Here is a 24,953-nt window from a genome sequence, read left to right as displayed (position 1 = left end):
AGCTAACTTGTAACAGAGTGGTTTTTCATTTTTGTAATCAAGTTAGAGAAGTAATTACTTAGTTTCAGATGTGTACAGATATGCTAAAGCCAATCTGTACTACTTTTTTCCTTTGTTTTTTTAAGCATCTTTGGAATCCAACTTTATTGACGGTGTCATCTCTTATGTCTTTGTTACTTGAATGTGAAAGTTAAATAAATGTTTTAAGTGCATTAAAATCGTTTCACAGGTGTCATCGCTGGCAGATTAACTTCATTAAGGTTTAGCTCTGGTCCGGGCAGCAGAACAGATTTGTGTTTTAAATTATTCAAGTAAATAGCAATGTGCCAGACACAGATTGAGCTGGACCAATGTATTATTTGGCCTGTTCTCTCCACTTTAATGCATAGGACACATGATTGCTTTGACTTAGATGACTTTTTACATGCATTGATCTCTGACTAACATTCATCATGGGAGAAAATGCAAGCATCCATGAAATGGGATTTTGTTATATTAATTGCAGGCTATCTCTTAGGTGCCTGGTTTCAGAGAGAATGGTCATTTACCACCCAGGGAGAGAGTGATACATACTTTGGGTATTGCCAGAAGAGCTTTCTGCCCTCAGCATGTTTTGTGCTCAAAAAGTAGATTCAGTTTATCCTAAAATCCTCCAGACAGGCATGTGCCCATTAGGTGTCCCATTTTTATGACGCCTCTGTGGCCACATGCCTCAGTTGTTTCCACTGATGACAAGGAAGTCATGGGGAGGAAGCTCTTTCATTATTTTGGCTGTGTTTATACATTGGGTTGGATTTTGGATGAAAATTGGGGGATTGGTAACTAAAGAGATCTTTCATGTCCTGGAAGAAGAGAAACTTACCTGAGATGGAAGTAGAATTATGCTAAGATAAATCTAAGTGTTCTATAGTAAACTTTGTGACCATAAGGGCCGTGAGAAAACAGTGTGTGTTATTGAGGGAGGCTTTGGAAGATTCCTTTGGAAGGTATCTGTAAAGAGATCATCCTGATAGATAAGGGACAAGGAATTCATTAGTGGGATTTGAGAACATCCCACAATCCTGAATATAGTTATTTTATTTTCAAAGATAAAACTGTTGGCAGCTTTTCAGATAGATTTCTTTGTACAGGTATAACAGAAAATATCAATGTGGGACTATTCACTCTTCCTTTTAAAGTTCCACAAAGATAGTCTCTATAAAATGCACCAAATAATAGTACCTCTGCTTTTTCCCTGTGGTTAGTGTCTAATACCAAGAATTTTAGCTTGTGTGAATCAGGAGTTATAACTTCATCCTCATCACTCCTTTCAGAAATATGCCAAGGAAGTTGTATTCAAATCAAACAAAATGTGGATAAAAGAATAAACCAGTCATTGAAGTGTTTCCAGCACCGATAACACTGTATCACAGAAGTTGTCTATATATTTAATTTTTCTCATTTTCCTCACAAACACATTTTATGCCCCAGCAGTGTGCCAGTTTCACGCATGCATCCATTTGCAAGTGTGGTTTCCTCTGCCTAGGGTGCCATTCATCGTAATATAGAATTCACCTTTATAATGCTGCTTCACATGTCAGCACCTCTGGGAAGCCTTCCTTGGTCCCACACCCCTCTCCTCTGACATCATACTTAGACTCCTCTTACTGAGCTTACTATATTTTGCTTGATAAACATGTATTGAGTGAATGGATAATGAATAGATTTATAGCATTCCTCCCATATTAGACTACATGCTCCAAGAAAACAATTTATTTTGTTCATGTTCACATATCCAGAGCTAGCACCATGTCCAACATACAGTAGTTGCACAAAAGCCAAATGCTGAATGAAGGAATGAATAATTATTCTTAAGGAGACAAAGTCTTTATTCAAAGGATCTCTGTATCCACTACAAGACCATTGATGTTTCTGTCTTTGACTTGAGATTTACTCATGTTGTATTTTGGAGGGGCACTGAGTTGTCCCAGTACAGTCTAGCTGGGTCAAGAAAATAAGATTGACAATGAAGTCACCCTTAAATTGGATATGCTTTGTCTCACTTGTGCACATCCTGCATACTATTCCATTCATCATTTTCTTTCTGTTCCAAACCCTCAGAATTCTCTGGTAGGGAGCATCATGTTGTTCTTCTGACTGGACTCTGATAAGATAGCTTTGGCGCGTACCCTCACCCTTCCTTATTGTTTCCTCTGCAGAGAAGCAGAAACCTTCAAATTCACTTTCCAAGGATAAATTGGGCTGTTTCACCTTCCCTGGTGTCATACAGATGAGTTTGAAAAAAGCAGAAGAAACTACTGTTGAAGAGAACCTGGGGACTCTCTTAGATGATAGATGGGAATTTAGAAAATTGCCCACCTTGGCTATAAATTGCATTTGCTGGGTGAGTTGAGGAATTAAATGACCATCTTCCATCCCGTGTTGCTGTTATTTCTCTGCAGTTGGAGCTGCTGTCTTGACCTTTCTTCTCACATCTTACTGAGTTATTCACTCCTCAGGTCGGCTTCTTTTTTTTTTTTTTTTTTAGATTTTATTTATTTGACAGACAGATCACAAGTAGGCAGAGAGGCAGGCAGAGAGAAAGGAAGGCAAGCAGGCTCCCTGCCGAGCAGAGAGCCCGATGCGGGGCTCGATCCCAGGACCCTGGGATCATGACCCGAGCCGAAGGCAGAGGCTTTAACCCACTGAGCCACCCAGGCGCCCCAGGTCGGCTTCTTTTATTTGAAGTATTCAGATCTAACTTTATTTCATGGGATAGATTCCTTGTTTTCTCCGTAGCATTTTCTCATGCCAGTGAACTGCATCATTTGTTACTAAGCTTTTTACTGTGCTAAATTGCTTTGTTTCTATAGCTGATTTGAAGGCAAAAAGGCCCTAGAGGGTAAAGGGGGAAATAGGAAACATTCTAAAGTAATTAGAATGATTACAGCAGCTGAAAACATTGCTTTCCTAAAACTGCAATATTTTCTCAGGGGAGTTTTGTTTTGTTTTGTTTTTTTTGTTTTTTGTTTTTGTTTTTGTTTTTTACTTTACAATAGCACATGAGGTTCTCAAATCAGATCAGTGTTTGCAAAGTAAATGGTGACTGGTAGTTTTTCATTGCAGAGTTGAATGAGAGTCATGCCTTAGAAATTTTCAAAGACCTTATTATGCTAGGGTTATCTTTCTCATCCTGTATTTGGTACCAGTTATGTCATCTGCCTCTAAGACCATCTGAAAATAGCACTCCCCCACCCCCAGGGAAAAACCGGAAGGAGAAGCCAATAAAATGGGAGAGGGCTTAAGATGGAAAGTTTCTGTGTTTCACATCCTTCTCACATGCTCCTCCATGCTGATCAAGTAGCACAGGGTGGATCATTTCTGAATGTATTCAGACCTTTCAAAATGGGTCCCCATCATTTCCTTGTAATGTACATACAAGTTCTGTGCACTGTTCAGCACCCTTGCAGGTGTGAAAAGCTGGTGAGGAGACCAAGGGAAGGCCTCTCTCCAAGTACTAGAGAGAGGAAAAGGATAGGAAAGAAGGTTGGGTAGTCCATGCTTGAAATCCCTTCTCTGTTGTCTCTGTTGAACATCTGTTGGAAACAGGAGCACTAGCTGCATTACTTCTGAATATATTACTGCATCATAATATTTCGACAGAAATATATTTTCCAAGTAACTTTAAAACAAAATTCCACTTGGAATATAAATCTTCCAATGTGTAGTATCCATTTTGCTATCATCTTAAGACAAAATGTGTTGAACACAATATAACTTTTTCTGATAACTCGGGAGAAGTTTGACAAACATCCGATAATTCTTCAGATGTTCCTAATATTTGTAGCACTATTTATTTAGTGTAGAGACTAAATGCTACTAAGCTAATGGACTTTTATGGTAATTATGACCAGTTTCTGAGATTATATTTCTGTCTTCCAGCTTTTGCTTTTTAATGATGGTAACTTGACTACTCTTCAAAGTTTCAGGATGGCTAAGTAAATAGGTGTATGAAATAAGATGAAGTGAGATTCACTATAATTGTAAGTTGAATCTTTCATGGAATGCTTGTATACATTTTGTGGTGTCTGTTTTGGCTGTTTAGAGGCTCATTCCCTTTTAGACTCATTGCTGGAAGCCTGACACATGGATAAGTGAGGCATTGCAGTTTTTGTTGTGACTGATGGGGGTGATGTCTGCCGCTGGGAATAAACAATCAACAAACTCATGAATCATGATTCCCTTCACATTTCATTGTGAAATAATACTATTTGAGCTTAAAATTATTTGCCTTGATTATAGCTATCACCAAAGGGAAATGTTGATTGAGTGTATAAACTTTCAATAAAATATAAGGCAAAATATAAGGTGCAGAAATTCAGAAAAGTATTTTCATTTACTCATAGGTACTGAGGGCTGCAGTGAAGAGAATATATTGCATAATATCCAGAAAACTTGATAACGAAAGTATAATCAGAAACATGACCTATAAATTTTTTACTTATTTTTCCACATTTAGTTTTATTTTATTTTTTTAATATTTTTTAAAGATTTTTATTTATTTATTTGACAGAGATCACAAGTAGGCAGAGAGACAGGCAGAGAGAGGAGGAAGCAGGCTCCCTGCTGAGCAGAGAGCCCGCTGCGGGGCTCGATCCTAGGACCCTGGGATCATGACCTGAGCCGAAGGCAGAGGCTTTAACCCACTGAGCCACCCAGGCGCCCCTCCATATTTAGTTTTAAATAGTTGTCAGTAATATTCTTGGAATCAAGACATAGGGATTTGTTTCTTGCTTCTCTCACACCCACTTCTACTTCTTCTAGATGTAGCTCCCTTTTCTTGTTTGGAATATTACTCCACTTTCACTGACTATGGGTGGGATGGACCAAATAGCATCATGTATTTGATCTTTCCATCTTAAATAACTGTATTTCCTCTAGACATCTGCTTCATTCCACTCCATCATTATGGAATGATTTTCTCTGCTTCCCATTCTCACAATGGAAATATGGCCACCATATGTTGCCGAGTTCATGTATTAGTTATCCAGTCACTCAGAAGTGACAGAATCAGCTCTTGACCTCAATTCCAAGTTTGCAAGAGTACAGATGTCTGCCTCTAAAACAATCACCTGTATTATGAGTAGTGCTCAGGGCTGTGCAGAAATGTTGCTAACACTCAAATCATGTACGGGTATTTTATTTTTAAAAGGCTAAAGTTGTTTTTCAAAAGTTTCACATGCCATCTGTTCTTCATTAAAAATATTGGTGGTCTACAGTGAGACTGCACTTTCTAGTAATCATTGTTTGGGATTTTAACAATTGTTCTTATAATGTTTTCACGTCAGGTAGCTGCTACTGAGAGATAGTACCTTTAGAAATGTGCATAGACAGAAGGCAAGACAATGAATACATCTATTGGATTGGCAGAAAGACTCAGTTAAGAGCAACATTTATTAATTTCTTCTCTTAATCTCTTCCTACAGGCCTGAATACCTGTTGACTTTCCTTCTCAGTTGATTGTAAAAGCCCCTATGTAGTGAATTGAGTGTGTGTCTGGAGTGGCTACCTCCCATATTCTGAATGGCCGTTCCACCACTGAAGTATCCCAGTTGCACTGGTAACCAATCCCAGAAAACCCCAAATACTTCTGTGAAATTAGTGGCAAGAGGTGTTCCTTGAGCATATATTTCTGGAGATTTCTAGGCATTGTAAAAAGGCTGGTAACTGGGGACTTGAGATTGGTACATACATTTCTTAGTATTCTTAGCTCACTGTTGACCACTCTGGGGTAGTACTATGGTATAACGTCACATTTGTTCTTTCATTCACACATCTTACTTTGAACTTTGTGTTTCCTCATATGATTGTGTAGTTCATTGTAAGTGCTCAATACACATTTACTAAATGGATAAATATGTGTGTTTGCAAAGGAAAAAAAAGGGAAGATATCCTCATTTTTTAATATCTCCTAGATTTATTAGTTTAATGTGGTTCTTCTAAGAGGTGTTCAGTTATTACATAGTGGATGAGGGAAGAAAGGAATGACAATAGACACATCCTAAAATGCTTTTGAAAGTTTATTTGGGGGGAAAAGACCCCCACCATTCCTCATAGAATTAGAACTAATTGTGGAAGCTCAGATTACATCCAAATGAGTAAATGCATGTGAGAGTACTTGATAAACTATAGAGGGTTATTGTTGTTACCACAAAAGACAACCCCAGGCTCACCAGATTAAGATAGTTTACATCTGTAAAGCCCTTTACCTCCTGCAAAGCTCTTTCATTTATAGTATCCCTATCAGTTTTTCAACAACCTCATGAGGGAGCTATTTTGCCATCTCCATCCTGCAGATGAAAAAACTGGTTCATTGAGAGAAGATAATTAATTGGTTTGAGATCAAGTACTTAATAGTAAAGTCAGGGTTCAAGCTCTGTTTTTCTGAATCTAAGTCTGAACTCCTTCCTCCACGCTAGAACAAATACTCCAGGGTAATACCCTGCTGATTTAGTGAGTGAGGATGCTTCTTACTTGTTCAGAGTATAAAGAATTGGTTACTCTTTGCTTTGTGGAAAAGGAAGTCAAGGAACCTACAGGTTTTAGAGTTGTGCACGAGACACAGGCTAGGCACAGAGTCTCCAGGCAGAGTGAAGGAGTGTGAGAATGTCTGTCACTCATACAGATGACTTTGTAGGTGTCGTTCTCAAAGTGGATCTTTGTTCCTTGAATCATGACCTGCCAAGAGCTTTGCCACCAGGTGAACACCTCAGTCCAGCCTATAAGGGATAGGTACTTTAGCAACAACACCATATATTAGGAATTTATTAATGATCTCCCATTTGGTTACCTGATCAGCAATTCTGATGTCAGAGAGGTTTAGAGACTTGCTTAAGGACACAGTGCTAGCAAAGCTAGCATTTCCTCTCACTCCATTACTTTTTCTCCCTTTTTTAAGCTCAAATATTATATAGAATACATAATCTATTATTAATCAGAATAAAAGCCAAATCAAGCTTTTAAAATAAATGAACTTCTTTTGTACTATTGTTTTCCTTTCATTGTCAATTTTCACCTTTTATTTCATTAATTCACTCTGAATATTGTCGTGGATTTAATACATGCTCTTGAGATTTTTATCCTCAACTTTAGGACTGTTTGAGTTGGATACCATAAGAAGAGCCATCACTTACTGCAGGAGCCAGTTTCTATTTTAACCCCAGAGATCTAATTCATGCAGTTTCAGCTGTCTGTGCACACCATGCAAAGGTCTTTATTTACATTTTCCAGCCTTCATTATTTATTTGTTTGTTTGTTTGTTTATAAAGATCTTATTTATTTATTTGACAGGGAGAGAGACACAGGGAGAGAAGGAATATAAGCAGGGGAGTGAGAGAGGGAGAAGCAGGCTTCCCGCCGAGTAGGGAGCCCAATGCAGGGCTGGATCCCAGGACCCTGGGGTCATGACCTGAGCTGAAAGCAGCCGCTTAACCAACTGAGCCACCCAGGTGTCCCTCAGCCTTTGTAATTTAGAGTAGAATGAAATTATTTCTAAACTTTTATTTAGCCTGTAACACTAACATTCTTCCCAGCCATACTGGGAGGCAGCCTGGGGAAAAACATTTATTCATTCAACAAATAATTGTTGAACACCTACTGTATTTGGGGTTTACTGGTCAACACAGAGAGAACCCCACTGATGAACTAAACAAAGACCTCATTCTCATAAAATTTTCATTCTGGTAGATATAATAGATTAAAAAAAATACTTGTATGTGTGTGTGTGTGCATGTGTTTGTGTGTGTGTGTGTATGAGTATAGGAGGATAGAAATGCCATAGAGAGAAATAATGCTAGTTCAAAGACTGGTAGGCAATAATGGACATATGCAGGTATTCCATACATGGTGGTCATGGAGGACCTCTCTGTGGGTAACTTCCTTTCCACCTTCCCAACCGGCAGATTCCCTCTGGGGTTTCCTGTCTCAGTAGACTAAGTGGATTGCAGGATAGATGGATGATTCTGCTCTGTGAGCAAGTAATTGCAAATAAACAACAGCCAGAAGCAGACATCATCAAGTTAGGGACAGGCAGGAGAATTGTAAAAAGTATGTATAGAGGGTGAAGTATAGGCATGCTGATAAAAAATTCTCTTGGTTGTATCAAGTTGTCCTTTCTGTTGGTTATGAAGGTTTTAGGTTCAGAAGTGATTTGATCCTTTCCTTGCTTGTGAGAGAGAATAGTTTCTCTTTCTTCCAAAGGTCTTGGTTACTGCTAAAGCAATGACCTAATTAAAATTGGATTCTAGCTTGTAGACTATCTCTGAATGTGCACTATCTTCTACAGAGCCTCCTGAGGATATTCATTACCTAATCTCATATTTAAAAAATTCTTTTGTCCAGACTAATGAGTCCTATCATTTATCTCTGAAGCAAGTGGCTATACACATTTAATATTTTATGCAGCTCTTTTATATGGATGTGAATGGAATTATAGTCAATCTATTTAGCACCTTTTTTGTGTATATAAGTTATCATGGCTATCTGCCCAGTCAGGTGGATTTCTTTGTCTCAGGTTCAGGCCTACCTAACAGTGATTTTAGATTTCTTTTTGAGAACATGAAGAAACATGCGCTGGGGGCGCCCTGTAGTAGGCACTGAAAATGGTGATGTGTTCAGACTAAAAAGGGGAAGGTTGGATTTGGAATCCTTGGGAGAGAAGAAAGAGGGAAATAGGGTCTAGCTCCAGTTGGTGTTGGAAGGACCTGTCCTTGGGAATTGGGAGTGGAGCTTAATTGTACAGTATCTGAAAATTCAGTCATCACATCATTAAATAAATTCATGAGAAGAACTCAGACAGGCTATAACAGTATTTTTCTCAAACCAGGGTCAAGTTGATTTGTCGCATCTGGGATACAGTTGTGACATTTCTCATCCTCATTTCCCTTTTCCCATTCCTTTCTTGTTTCTTCTTCTTGTTCCAAGGTGGCCAGTGCCTTTATGAGCCTCCTCCCACCCCCACTCCCAACAGTTACTTCTCAGTCACTTCTTGTCTCTGTCTTCTCCAATGGGATTCCACTCAGCCTACCTTGCACTTTTACTATAATCCTTGCTCCCGTTAAAACATAGGCCTATCCCCTTGACCATTCCAGCTAACCTGGTATATTGCATTGTGCACAGCCTCTGACATATAGTAGGTACTCAAAATATATTTCTTGAATAAATGTGGTCATAGCTTAATATGTAACCCCTACCAAATACCAAAGATATTTCTTAAAGACTTCTTAGAAATATATCTTGGCATGATCTAAATCCTTAGAGATATCAAGGAGAGACATATTTATAAAGCTGAACCCTTGATGAAGTTCTTCTTTTGCCCAACCAGTTCCTTTGGGCACAAATTCTGTAATGCTTAGTGAGACTGAAGGTCATTCTCTGCATATCTATATAGAGTCTGGCCCAGGTGTTATATTAATAATTTTTCTTTCATTAGCACTGTCCCACATGAATAGTTCCAAGGCTGACCTTCTTGAATCAAGACAGGGTGGTGTGTGCAGAGTGAAGCAGATGTACGTTGAAAAGTCTCTTAATTCACCTCTGGCTCTGCGTCTTATACTAGCAGTATGATTCTGGGCAGATCTCTTCATTTCTCTCAGCTTCTAGTATCTTGCTGTAATATGGAAACTTCATTAACTGACCTACGTACTGTGGATTCAAAGGATCATTTGTCAGACTGGATGTGAATCTTCTGTGTAAATTCTGGAGTGTAGACAAAGATATAAAGTCCTGTTTAATTCTAACATTTGGATTTTTACTTTAAATCCCAGATTAGGGCTTTGTGCTACACATGTTTTAACCGATTTGTTGATTTTATTAGATATCAGCAAAAGTGTGTCTAATTCACTTATTCATGTGATAGTTGAGTGCTTACTGTATGGCACGTAGTATGCTAAGTGCTGTGTCTAGAGGTGAAGAAAACATTATACTTTCTGTTGGGGAATTTACAGAGGGGAAGAGATATTAAATAAATATGTAAATAACTACATAATTATTAATTTATAATTAAAAACATGTTAAATGCTATGAAGAAAAAAGTAAGATCTGTGAGGGAGATACAATAGTGAGTGAAAGTCTGATATTGACGGAATGAGTAGGAATAAGCCAGTTCACAAAGAAATAGCAGAGAGAATAGCACATGGACAAAGCTTCATAAATTCAGGAAACTTAAAGAAGGCCAGTGTGGCTGTGAATGAGGTGGATAGTGGGAAGTGCTTTTACTGGATCCATAATGAGTAGAAGGAAGAAGTCATATGTGTAGCCAGGGACTAGATCATGTAAAGCCTTGTAAACTCATGGTTAAGATACTCAGTCACATTGTAAGTTCAATGCAAAGTGACTGAAAGGTGTTAAACAATGAATTTTGGAACACTGAAAAAAATTAAATTAAAAAAAATAAGTAGGTCTATGGGGGGAAAAAAAGGTGTTGAAACATGAGACTGATAAAGGCAGAAGATTTGTCTTAAAAAACAACAAAAAAAAAACTTCATGGTCTCTGAATGCTATGTGAATAGGTTAGAAATGGACCTGCAGTGGAAACAGGTAGATGGGTTAAGAGTTTTATTGCAGGGGTTCCGGCAAGAAGTGGAAGTGATTGTGGTTGTCATTGGTGCTGTTCACTGAATATTTCTACCTCTTCTTTTTCTGGGAATGCAGTAGGATTTTAGTTCTCATTTCTTTTTCAGGTATGAGCTCTTAAATCTTACTTTGATCAATGAAACTGAGAAGTTGTGTCATTTCTGGACAGAAAGTTTAAGAACTGATATGTGAGTTTCTGTTTCCTCTCTTTCTCCTTTGATGTGCGTGGAAATACATATCCACGTAGAGTTTCCATCACTGAGAGCCCCTGAATAACAGTGATTAACAGAGTCTCATTGCTGACCAACACTGGATGTAGTAGTGTAAGCAGAGTATACCTTTGTTGTGTACTGAACCATTGAGATTTGGAAGTTGGTTGTTACTGAAGCAGAAAGTGTCCTGACTGCTATAGTGCTTACACATAAACATACTAATTAGTTTCCATTTTTTACAAATATGTTGGTAATTCCAATGAATGACCCTTTTGAATTCTGTTGGTAGAACTGTAGCTGATCTTTGTTGCACTTGTTTTTACATTCTGATTCAGAGCACTGTTCTTGAAACATTAGCGAAATATATCAATATCGTGGTTTTTTTTAACGAGTGCCATTAAGCACTTCTGTAATTATTTTAGTTGTCTCCTTTTATTTGTTATCATCTACATGTCCTTCAAGACAGAATTACAGTTGAACTCCCAAACATACAGCAAGTCTGAATTCTTACATTCTTTAATTTGTGTTTTGAAGTAGTGGTGGATTAGTATGTTTCTGTAGGTGAATATTAAGACTATGTGAGATGCTTTTATATTCCTGTGTCATTCCTGCTCATTCTAGGCAGCAAGCATAAGAAATATCTGTTCTTGGGCACCTGGGTGGCTCAGTCAGTTAAATGTTGGCGTTAGGCTCAGGTCAGGATCTTGGGGTCATAGGATCAAACCCGTGTCAGGCTCCCTGCTCAGTGGGGAGACTTCTTCTCCCTCTGCCTACCCCCTGCTCATGCTTTCTCTGTCTGTCTCTCTCTCTCTCCAATGAATAAATAAAATCTTAAAAGAAATATCTGTTCTTAGTCTCCTGTGCCCATTCAGTGTATGTGTGAGTACATACATATATACATATACATACATATTTACTCATACATATATTTATATAAGCATATGTGTATTTAACTGTATATAAAAATATGAATATATTTGGATATATTTAGATATGTATATATGAAAGCCAGGTTGGTTCTTCCGTGCTACCTGCATGCCTATTTCTTACTCACTCACTCACCCCTGCTTTAGGAGAGAGTAGGTTGTGTATTTAAAGCATTGGCCCATTCCCTAGCAACCTGCGTTCTGGTGTTTAAACGGCTTGTAGGCTGCAGCAAGGACAGGAAGAGTTAATTGCTGGCTTTATTTTGTTGGGAGACGCAGCTTTCATTTCACATTGATTTTCTGCATTCTCTGTGCCAATTTGTGACAGCTTGTTTCGCAGCCCCACATTTGTTTAAAGCTCTCTAACAGACTGATTCTATTTTTTTTTCCCCATGATTTTTTTTTTTTAAACTTAGGAGAACATGGCTTTGCATGTGGTTGGGAACCCAGATAAGCCTCTCTCTCTGGAGACCTTGATTGGCAGCTCCCCCTGTCGTGCAGATGTGAAATGAGGAAAACTAATTTTCCCATCGACTTTCTAGTTTCTATTACTATATGTCATTTCACATTGGTGCTCATTACAGCCATCTTCTTGCCAGATGGAAATCTGCCTACTCACTGGTGTCTATTTTCTGCCACTCATGGATCATGACAATGTCAGACAATATGTCAGTAAACTCCTTTCAATATCCTTTCTTGGACTGGATGGATTGGTGACATTGTGGAAAATGCTTGATATTGGCAAGCAACTACCTTCATGTTATATGTGAATAAAGAAAGTCAAGGCCAAAAAATCCAGGTTCCTTGAGAAAAGTTGCCCGTGGTACCAGAAGAGATAGATGGTGTTGGCAAAACAAATGAATAATTTTGAAGCCATAGCTGTTCTCTGAAAACTGAACCAAAGTGACTAATGATCCCTGTGAACAACTAAAGGATTATAGTGCATCCAACTAATGTTGGAAGGTCCTGTACCTGAGATGACAAGTCACAATTAGAAACTAGGCTTGGGTGAAACCACTTTCTCAGAGTGCAGTCTTGGACCAGAAGCATCAGTATCACCTGGGAACCTATTAGAAATGCACATTTTATGGTCCTACCCCAGTCCTAGTGAATCAGAATCTTTGGGAGTAGGACCCAACAATCTGTGTCTTAAAAGCCCTCCAGGTGATGTTGGTGCTTGCTAACATGGGAGAAGCTGACTTAAACTGAAGCAGACAGTGGAGAATTGGTGCAACCATGGGAGTGTTATGTAACTGAGTTGATAACCCAGATAGTTGTTCCAGTTATCAATTTCTTTTCTCACATATAACCTTTGGGGAGGGGATGTTTCTGTATCCGTTATATTGAACCAGATAACTTGAGAAATGTAATCAAAATGCCAGGTTATTTTTGGTTTCCAAGCTTCCTTTAAAAGGTATCCACTGAAGGAATGTCTTCCCTGCTTTGAGCAGAAAGCTCATGGGGAGGCCTCCTCGAGGTATTCTGAGGCAATAAAATCTTGTGGACACTTTAAGGGCAAATAGGTCTCAGTGCAATTGCTAGGTCGTCTCTCCACCCTAGCTGGGCTGGCTTTAGGGTAACCTCTAGTAGGGTTCTTTATTCCTTACTCACACCCTCCTACTTGCATACACACCCTCCTACTTGCATCCTTCCATTCTGGCAGTTCTGTCCACAACAGTTTCCCTGTTAGAGTTCTAATGCCGTCCCAGGTAGCCCTTTTGGGCCCAATTCAAACTGTTCCAGGCTGGCTTTGTCTTCCCAGTATGGTCTTAATCTGGACCGTGGGAAACCCTCAAATATCTTTGCCTAAGATCTGCAGTCAAGTAGGCTGACCACACTGCCGCAGCCACTCTCCTGGCTCTGCTGCCTAAGATACCTGCCAACCTCTAGTTAAGACGCTAGTAAACTGTGGCCCATGGGCCAACTCTGGTCTGATGTTTTTAAAATAAAGTTTTACTAGAACATAACCATACCCATTCACTTATGTATAGTTTGTGGTTGCTTTTGCACTACAACATGGAAGAAACTACATGGATTGTAAAGCTTTAAATATTTTCAGTCTGACTCTTTGTAGAGGAAGTTTGTCCACCCTGCTCTAGAACTTGGGTGTGGGAGAGGGGAAGGACAGGGCAAAGGAGCAGGAGGAGGAAATGGGAAGTCATACCCCAACTTTGCCTCTCAAACTCTAGGGATTTATCAAGTTCTCCAGGTAGTCTCCTTGAAGGATTCACCTCTCCCTTACCTTTAAGGAAAGAAGGTAGCCACATGGCAGTAATTTTATCCAATAAATTACTGTAAAATCCTCTCTTTCTTTTTTAGTTCTCAACATCTTTATTCCTTTGGTGTAAGTGAGGAGCCCTAGAGTCATAAAGCCCACCTGGGCCACCCATTTTGGAAACACATAATTTTTGTTTGGTGCTTCATTTTGGTGTCTGACAGCTATCACCTGAGGTCCTTGGCCAAAACTAATGATTTACATCCCAATGATGATTGTGTTTAGATAGTTAAATTCAGATGACATATTTGAATCTTGATTTGGGAAGGATATGGGAAGTCATTTGTAGACTAAATTAAACCTTAGCTGATACTTTTCCTGTGTAGTTGATAATGGAGGGTCAGATACTCAATTTAAAGAAATAAGCACAGAAGTTTTCTGAGATTGTTTATAGGTGACTTATCTAAATAATACATTTGGTCATTTCTGAACCCCACATTAGGCTTTCTGCTCAAACCTAATATTTATTGCGAATAAAAAAAAAAAATCCAAGCATCACTTTGTCTCCTTCAAACATGCTAAAGATAGGTTTCATGTTTTTTTTTAAATTTTTTTTTTAAATTTTTTATTTCTTTTCAGCGTAACAGTATTCATTGTTTTTTCACCACACCCAGCGCTCCTTGCAATCCGTGTCCTCTCTAATACCCACCACCTGGTTCCCCAACCTCCCACCCCCCACCCCTTCAAAACCCTCAGGTTGTTTTTCAGAGTCCATAGTCTCTCATGGTTCACCTCCCCTTCCAATTTCCCTCAACTTCCCCTGCATGAATGAAAAGTTAGCCTTCTTTCCAATATCTGAGATGTAAACTGACTTATAACATCTCCCAATCAAGTACAGTACTTTGTTTATTATTTATTTGCTGTTTTTTTTAAGCATTGATTTACTTTATAGAAATATTTATCTTGTTATTATTTTGGAAATTATGGAGACATAGGCAAATGGTCCATGAAGAAGAACCCATTCCCGGGGCGCCTGGGTGGCTCAGTGGGTTAAATAAAGCCTCTGCCTTCGGCTCAGGTCATGATCTCAGGGTCCTGGGATCGAGCCCCGCATCGGGCTCTTTGCTCAGCGGGGAGCCTGCTTCCCCCTCTCTCTCTCTGCCTGCCTCTCTGCCTACTTGTGACCTCTCTCTGTCAAATAAATAAATTAAAAAAAAAAAAAAAAAAGAACCCATTCCCCAGGCCAGTAGGAAGAATATGTCTCAGATTCCCTTTGAAATGATCCAAAAAAATAAAACGTACATTTTGTATAGTACATATCCCACGAGGCCTTAAATCCCAACCTTCATCCTAGCAATAGTACATTACCTTGCAGTTGGGCTGGTTTGGTGAACAAGTAATCAAAATAGCTGAACCATGAAACCATGTATTTGATCATTTTGCATTCTTCATACCCAAATCCAGTGCCTGTCTGGTGAACTTACTGACTTTGTGCTTGTAAACAATGGAAATTCTAGAGCAAAGCCAATCAAGTGTATTTTGCTCACTTTGTATTTTCTAATAGTTAGTAAGTATTTTGCCAATTTATAGTTTTACAGAATACAAAATATTCAGTAATGTGTTTACTACTATTTCTCATACTTATAGTGAAATGGTGATAACATATTATGTAGTAAAAAGGAGAGCTGCCCGCATCTGTTATTAGTATACATACTTTAACAGTTTTATTAAATCCTGTTTTTCCTCAATCTTCTTATGTTTTTGTCCAGTCTGATTTATTTCAGTCTGCCACGAGTTATAAACTCGTGCTAATATACATAGCCAGAGTATAAGGCAGGTTGTTATGAGAGAGTGGGAATTGCTTTACTTCATGGCTAATTCCTCATTAATTCCTTCCAGCATGAGCTCTAAAAATACTAGTTATCTTATACCCCCAAGTTGTTTTTAAAATTTATTCACAAATTTTGAAGCTTGACTAGTTGTGAAAATGCCTCCTTCCATAAAAAGTTTGGAGTAGTTAATACAAATAAGCTCCTGGTATAAATACTCTTGACTATATTACACATGCACAGATATGTACACATTTATGTAAACTCATCCTGGAGAGAGACTCCTATATGGATTTACCTACCTTAACTGTTTATTTGTACTACTTTATCAGAATATTTTTATTTCTTCAAGATTTAGGAAACGTTGGCAATCCAAACAACCATGTTTTTGTTGTTATATTTCTGCAGTTCCTTGCATTTATGCCTACATGCCATAACTTTTTAAGACCTTTGCTATAAAAGTAAAATATGATATTCTCAATTGGTGCCAGTGAATTAAAATCTCCAGTGTGTACCTCCACTGTATGTAGGTACCAGAGAGGAATGACAGCAAGTTTGCTAATACAGAGGAACAGGGCGCTGATTCGTGTTCTCTTGAAGCAAATGTTGACTAAATTCCTACTATGTGTGAAACAAGATGCCTGGTGCTTGGGGGAATCTGAAGATTAAAGTGATACCACCACTGTGCATATTGAGCCTTAGGAACATTCATGACCTACATGTACAGATTTATCAGAATTATCTAACATATAAGATGATTCAATGAAATTATGTTGTGCCCCCAAGTTATATCTAAGTCACTGTTGTTTCCTCCATTCTTGAGTTATAAGCAGCTCACCATTAACTGGAAAATTTTCCCCCCAGAATTTTAAGAATCTAATATTACTGCAAATTCTGAACATTATATATGTAGAAAGAGAGACAGAGACTGAGGGAGAAGCAGAGAGAGCCAGAGACAGTAATTAGGCTTCTCTGGGTTTTATAATTTGTTCTCTCTGATCATTTCTAAATAGAAGCAGCTTTCAGTGAGCAAAGTGGTTATGTTTTACCATTTTGGGGGCTGCCATATCAATTACGAGTGCATTTGTTGAGGTGCAATCAATTGAATATATATGAAAATTTATGAACATTTTCCTCATTCTTGAAATCTTATTGAAATGTTGAAGTATATTTTATTAATAGCCAGTCTCGTCCGTGGAATGCACTTATTGTAATCTTCACGAGCCTGATTGATAAGGCAGATGAACAAACAGCATTTCATACATAGAAATGAGTTTGTCATGAATATAGCAACAATTATTATGATATTCTTAAACTCATCTCATTTTCTCATCCTCTACCCCTCTTCTAGTGCCAAATGCATACTGCAGTCCTATATTTTCTAAATCTCCATATGAGAAAAGATCTCAGATTGGTTGTACCTCTGATAGCAGAGAAAAGAATGAAGGAATTCTGGGTGCTAGAATTTTTCCTCTGAGAATCTGTCAATTTGAGTTCAAATTCTTTGTTTCACTTTGCCTTTAACTTATGGTCCCACATCCCCCATCCATAATGCCATAGCCATAAAATAAACACAACTATGATCTTGGTGTCTCTTCACTTTAAATATTTTTACTTTCTAAATCTATTGATTATTTTCTCTGCATGATGCCCTTTCTTCTCTACATGATGCCCTTTCACCCTTGGCTTATAATAAGAGTCTCTCAGGCAAAGGTAGTTTGGATAAATCAAGATAGAATTCCTGTGGTTATGGGAGCCTGCTGGATGGGATAAGAGCCATGTAGTAAAGAAGGAAGAGCAGTAGAGAGGCCTCCTTGAGAGATGCTCACCATGTGTGACTCATAGGTCTGATACCCTTACTGGTTTGAAATAAGGAAGAGATCCACAGCCTGAGATGGAGGAAGGAAGTGGCCATCTGGGACTCTCTAACATCTGATCAGGTAGAGTTCCAAACATAGTACTTGTATCAGAACCTCTTGTCCAGAGCACAGCTACTGGGAACTTCCTACCACATGAACCCTCCTATAAGACATCAGTGTGTTTATCTACTCTTACTATTGGTCACAGATCTTTGGGGGAGGAGATGTGGAATGAGTAGCAGTGGATTTTTTTTTTTCCTTTTGAAAGATTTTATTTATTTATTTAATGGAGAGAGAGAGTGAGAGAGAGAGAGAGAGAGGCAGCGAGAGAGGGAACACAAGCAGGGGGAGTGGGAGAGGGAGAAGCAGGCTTCTGGCTGAGCAGGGAGCCTGATGCAGGGCTCCATCCCAGGACCCTGGGATCATAACCTGAGCTTAAGGCTGATGCTGAACAACTGAGCCACCCGGGCACCCCAATAGCAGTGGATTTTAACATAGTAGAAGACATTACTTATGGGGGGAAACTTAGAAATTATTCATTCAATGCCATCTGTATGCCAGGCACTGTTTTAGGTGTTAGGATTCAGTGATGGGCAAGACAGATAGTGGTTCCCGCCTATGTGGACCTTATAATCTAAAGAGAGGAGGCAAAGAGTAAAAAACAAATATCAAGAGTGTATTATATATCCATATATACTGTGGAAGGAAGAAACCAAGATCATGTGATAGTAATTACATACCACCTTTAAATTGGGCAACTGGAAAAGACCTCCCTGTATGGAATCATTTTGAGCTGAGACCTGGTGGAGGAGAGGGAGCCAGTGATATGAAAAGTTGAGGGAAGAGCATTTCCAGGCAGATGAAACAAGAAATACAAATGCCATGAGCCGTGAGAAAGTTTTGTGTGTGAGAACAGAGAAAAAGTTCATGTGATTGGGGCTGAGTGAGTTAAGGGAAGAGGAGTAGTTGGCCAAAGTTTAGAAAGGTAGGTAGAGGCTGTATCATGGAATGTTGTAAGCCAAGGTGAAGGTCAAGTGTGAATCCCTCCTTTTAAAGCTAAAGGAGCTGAAATTCAAAGGTGCAAAATTCCTTAGTCCTTCACTAAGGTGTTTAGTGATAGCCCAGGCTCTGATTGCTGCTCTGACCTCTACGTCATACTCGCACTCCTACTAAAGGTGGGTTCACTTAAACTCTTGTATTATACATTTATTTTCATAGTGGGGGTTTACAATGAAATTCTTAACAGAATGTTGATAAGAAATAAAGGAAATGAGCACCCTTCCAGAGGAGAACTTCTCCAAGCTTGCATTGTCTTTTTAATTTTCCATGATGTAGGATTATAGTTCTTCCTATATTCGGCTGAAACACACAAAAACGCACACAAAATGCACAAACACAGACACATAAACCAATGTGAAAAGGAGAAAAAATCATTCCAATCGTACTTTTAATTTGTTTCCATGTAAATATGGCCTAACTATTGGCCCCTGGGGAAGCTGTGGCCATCTGAGTCCAGCAGCATTGACAAGTGGGAGGATGCAGAACTTCCTAGGCACTTTGCAGACAGATGTATGTTTGCAATATTATCATCACTTTGGGGCGACAAAAATGTATCCACCTTACCTTTACCAGCCATTTATCCATCCCTTCATCAATTAACTCAGTCATGCATACTTATTAGGAGATAACTTATGTACAGAAGATCTTGCTGCTTTCTATAACACTCCAAAAGACAAAGTCATTGCTGCCCAGATTTTAAATCTGTGCCTCACAGATATGGTATTGAGCTAGGTGTGGTGAAGTGAATTACTCAAATTAACACTGATATATGGATCCAAGCATAGCTGACTCGTATTCTCTTCATTTACCTAATATTTGTGGAGCACCTATTTCCTTGGGACTTTGTTAGGCCCTGATAGCAGAAGTGAGCATCAGACATAATGCCCTCATGGAGCTTACTACAGTCTATACTGGACAACCTTCCAGCGTAGGAATAGTCCAAAGAAATGGAAAAGAGAAGATGATTTTCTCATCTTCGGTTTTTGGGAGGAAAGGTCAGTTCGGTTTATAAACCAGTATCTGTTGGCGCATGCAGTGCCCAAGACTGTTACTCTTCTTCTCCCAGTTGGATACGGGCACTACTGACTTCTCATTGGCTTCAAAAGAAGATTTACTGGACTGAGTGATTACCTCACAATAGCATTTGTAGCAAGAAGATGTTTACTTGGCCTTTGGTTCACCACCTCTCCTTAGGTGGTGGGTTAAACATGGCTGCTTCTCTTGTATAAGGACAAATGACAAGTGTGGCACTTTCGCAGCATTTGTAGACCAAGTTTTATGTCCTGTGTCCAGTGAAGTCACCTATTTGACTAGAGATGAATAGAGTAAGAGTATGCCTTACTGATAGTGAGGAATATAAGTCTTGGAGTCAAAATGATATGAGTTTAAATTCTGACTCCATTACTTGCTAGCTACAAGTTATTTATTATTTCTCGACCTCATTATTCTCACCTTTTTTTTTTTTTTTTTAGGAATAATAAGGGTACCTGTTGCAAAAGGTTGTTTAGAAGAGTTCATGAGATAATCCCTCAAGAGAACTTGTTCCTTGTCTCCTCTAGCTTTGGGGGTTGCTAGTATTCCTTGGCTTATGGCTGCACCACTGCAGTCTCCGTTTATAATCAAATAGCTTTCTCCTTTTTGATCTCTAACCCCCCGAACTCCCTTTTATAAGGACCCTTCTGATTCCATTGGGCATATGTGGATCATCCTGGATAATTTCCCCATCTCAAGATCCTTAATCACATTTGCAGTCTTTTTTACATGTAATGTGGATTAAATTGTGCCCCTTAAAAAGATACGTTGAAGTCCTAATCCCTAGTACCAGTGAATATGACTTTATTTGGAAATAGGGTCTTTGTGATCAAGTTAAAGTGAAAAGTTATACTGGGTGAGAGTGGACCCTAATCCGATGACTGGTATCCTTATATAAGAGAAATTTGGACACAGACACACAGAAGAGAATGCCATGCAAAGATGCAAAGACAGAAGTGACATACAGGGAGAATCATGACTACAGAAGCAGAGATTGGAGTGACATGTCCATAACTCAAGGAGGGACAAGGAGTGAATTGTCAGCAGCCACCAGAAGCTAAGAGAGGCATAGAGCAGTCTTTCTCTGAGAAGAAATTGCCTCCTGACACCTTGAGTTTGTACTTCTCACATCCAGAACTTTGAGAGAATAAATTTCCCTTGTTTTATGCTACTGGTATGTGGTAATTTCTTATGGTAGCACTAGGAAAATAATATACTGTGTAAGACAACATATTCGCAGATTCTGGGGATTAGGGTATAGACATTTTTGGGAGATCATTATTCAGCCCACCTACTACACATACTGCTTAGTCTTTCCTGCCCCACTCTCTCAATGAAGGACTCTCTGGTAAGTAGTACCAAAGCATAACTGGTAGTTCTGGAAATGAAGATAAATAAGACTTCCTAATATCCCACCCGATCCTAATGTGGTAGGCCAAATTTGGGGTCACTTACTCTACCACGTGCATGTGCACTGACCTCAAATAGTATGAGAAACAAGGGGCTAGGGCTGGGTGGCAGGCCTTGTGCATCTCTCTGGTGTCTTACTGCATGGGATATACCCTGGAAAGGCAGAGTAGAGTCCAGTCTTCAATATCTGGCACTCAGATCCAGCACTTAAAAACAGGGTCTGAAAAATGTCTCAGGATCTACTAGATCCATTTAATAACACTTCTTTCTGGGAAAAGAGAGGAACATAGAAGAAATGTTTAGAAATTTTTTTACAACAATCTTTCATCCATTGGAAACAGCAAAAAAAAAAAAATGCTATTCCCTATGGACTGATATGGAAACATAAAACAGCATGGGGAGAAGATCCTCACCTCACCAATAGTAATAAACAATAAACTATCAATTAATATCAGTATTATTATCATCATTTTAATAGCTACATTCTGTCTTTTTCCACACTCTAGGTGGCTATCTGACTATCCTTCATATTCAATGAATACTCCACTTTTGTCAGTTTGGAGTTTTGTATGATCTGGTTGGTAAATATTCTAATAATGGGGAATATCCCTCAAATGTATCTGTACATAGTAGCTCCTTTTCCTATCTGTGTCACAAGAATACTAAGACCATAATACATTTGAGGTGGCAGATGTGGGCATGCTATAAAAAGAGAAAAGCAGAAATGTATAATTATAGATGAAAATGGAATGGGCAAAACCAATGGGCCTTATTCTTCGCTGAGAAACCAGAACAACGAATTTGGCCATCATTGCATGTTGGGAGTATTATAAGAATCTCACTGTAGTAAAGAGGTTACAGGTTTGCTTGATCCGCATCATGTTTGTGGGGAAACTTGTGCTAGAGAAAAAGGTAGCAGTGTCTTCCTGGTCCCTGGATCCCATCTACATGGTTGGAGGAAGACTCTCATGGCTGAACTGCTCTGCACTTCAACGGATACAGAACTGATAAGGACACAGAGAGCTGTCAGGGAATTCAGGCATTTGGCTTCCATTCTTGGTCAGGAACAAATTAAACCAGATTTTTCTTTGTATCATGAGTAGAGTTTGGAAATGAATAGTAATAGTAATAATACTTAGTTAATATTTATTAAGCACTTTATATAACAGGTGCTCTCTTAAGCCCTTTACACATTACTATTTTCCTCATTGGGAAACTGAGCTTAAGTAATTTGCCCAAGATCATGGATATAAAATAATAAAACCTACAACTTTGAACCTACAACTTTTCTAACTCCAAAGGCCAAACTTTAAACCGTCTTACTATAATTGCCTCTGAACATTAATATTCCATTTTAAATAAAACCCATTTTATTTTAATATATTTCTCTGTAAAATGTGCTCTGGAAATTAGGGGAAAATCAACAGAAAGTTTAAGCATAGTTTCCTACAGAGCACAATTTGCTGGAGAGTGGGGTGAATTCAGGCCAGTGAGAATATTGTGAGCTGAAAAGACTTTCCTAGGACCCTGTGATGTTTAGAAAATTACTTTCCAGGATGCCTTAATCCCTGCTGTCACAGCATGACCTCATTCCTCTTGTTCTGTCCTCAGTAGAGATGGTGGCCTGCCGGTAACTATTGCCACAAAATAAGCCTTCGTTGTGCCTGAAGACTTCTTTGGACCCCTGTCTTAGTTTCCTTTCTGTGTAACACATGAGAAGCCTCATCCTGCTAAGATGGGAACTTAGGTTCTACTTTTCACAGCTCACCAGGTAGCTGTGAACTTGCAGCTCCAAGTGTCTCATCCACAGGAAGCTGCTTCCCTGGTGATGTGGGCTTCTTTGGGCTTTTGTTGGCGAACAGCTCTGTTTTTTCACACTATTGATTGGGATGACGGAAGGCAGCAGTGGGGTTCTCCAGTAGGATGCCTGGAAAGACCCAAGACAATAGGGTTCTCTGCTCAGGCTGTGAGTCTTATCTCTCCCCTGTAGCTTCTCTGAAGCTATTGGGGTGGTACTAAGCCCCATTGGCAGCCATAGTTAATTTTGAGTGTTCAAGGGGGTAGATAAAAAACAAAGCTGATTTTGATTCTGTTTACAGGGCAGATTTGCTAAAATGTAGGAAACTTGTTGACTTCTGTTTCATTCTGGTGAAGTACATTGTAAGTACCCTGCAAACAAAGCTTTTTTTGCATTAGCAAACAATGTGACTATCCTAGTCCTTGTGCCTGACTACAATGAGAATTACTTGACAACTAGTAAGCACCCTGAGAATTCTCAAAGCTATTTCAGCTTAATAAAAACAAACTTGCACTAAACACATAGTGTTTTAGTTTGGACAAAGGTTCTAGCCCTGAGCAGTGGCTCACAGGCAGTGATTGATGTTTCCCATCACGAGGCACAGTTGGTTAGTTCCTCACTTTGTCTCAAATCTGTTGTCACTGAAGGACATTAGTTTGTTACAATATGGAAATAAGTGGGGGGGGGAGTCCTTAAAGGTCAGATAGTTATTAATGAGTTGAACTAAGGAAAGGATTTAAAAATCACCTCCATGGTAGGGCATCTTTTGAAGGCCTTACCTCAATGATCTATCCTAAGAATCTACACTTATAAGTGACAGTTTTCTCCCCTAGCTGTCAAAAGGCAAAATTTTTTTCCCCTCCTTATTATCCTGTGGTCCAGATGCACTAGTTATGGTTCATCTCATTTTGTGATAACACATACATCACATTGGTGCAAATAATCAAGCAGGCACCTGTTTCACAAAACCAGGCCAACACCACCCATTCAGTAGCAACCAGTAGAGGGCCAAGAAAGGTTTGATGGTGATGGAGGGTGAAAGCTATGAGAAACAGAAGAAGGCAGCAGAGTGAGGCAGGGGAGATTCCAGCTAAACTCGTGATGTGCCAGTTGACACAGAATTCTCCCAGGAGCTTTTCTTTACCTGTCACCTGTGTCCCTATATAACTATATGGCAGGGTAACTCATTGGTCATTCTCAAACTTGATATTGTCTGGGATTTGGAGGCTGAAATCCTATTCCTGATCCCCTTCCAATTGACCAGCCATTCCTTATCAGTAAACACTATTTGACCATCTCAAACACGTCGCAAGAACAGCGTTTTGGGTTGATCTTTAATGCTAGGACTTGGATCCCTTGGGCCTGGGGTTAGGTGAGTAAACAGGGGGAAGGCTTTTGGCAAAGCCTAGGAAAGGAATGCATAGGCATTTCACTGTAAAGTTCATGCCTTTTTAGGAAAAGGTGGGGCAAAGGAAGGCAGTTGGGAAAATGGCATGTTGTAGGGTTATCAGAGTCTCTAAACTTTTCATCCTATTTCTGCTAATATTCTTCCCCCATTCCACCACCAAATTTTGGGTTGAAAATATTAGAAAAGATAAGACAGAAAATAGTTTCACTTTGGATATATTTAGAAATTCGTCACTTAAACTCACGGAATTCATGTTTAATATAAAGTAGAAACTTAGAGGCTTGAGTGACCAGATATGTTTAGGGCCATTGTTAAGATCTCAGCTGCTTTTTCTCACCATTTTTCTTCTGCACATTGACTAGCTAGGATAAAACATAAAGCTAAGAGCAGAAGGGCTGGTATTTGAATAATCTTTGTAAACAATCACTGGCTCTGCACATCCCTGGCAGAGAACGTCCTCATCAGAACAGTTTTTTGGATACCATAACCTGGTGGAATTTGCAAGGCCTAGCCACGCTGTGTAGTTTAAGCACCTAGGCTCCAGTCAAATTGTTCTCACAATTAATTTTCACACAAGCATATTTGTGTGTAGAC

The 24,953-nt window shown here is 39.1% G+C and overlaps 1 protein-coding gene across 1 annotated transcript in view; it reads left to right on the top strand.

Moving 5' to 3' along the window:
* KCTD16 (potassium channel tetramerization domain containing 16) overlaps positions 1-24,953 on the top strand; it is a gene marked incomplete at both ends in the record, with an annotated part of 262,385 nt that overhangs the window by 169,454 nt on the left and 67,978 nt on the right.

This window comes from Martes martes (assembly GCF_963455335.1).
Source record: "Martes martes genome assembly, chromosome: 5".
Lineage (NCBI taxonomy): Eukaryota > Metazoa > Chordata > Mammalia > Carnivora > Mustelidae > Martes > Martes martes.
The sequence above is the reverse complement of the archived record's forward strand: the minus strand, read 5'-3'. Positions and strand labels throughout refer to the sequence as shown.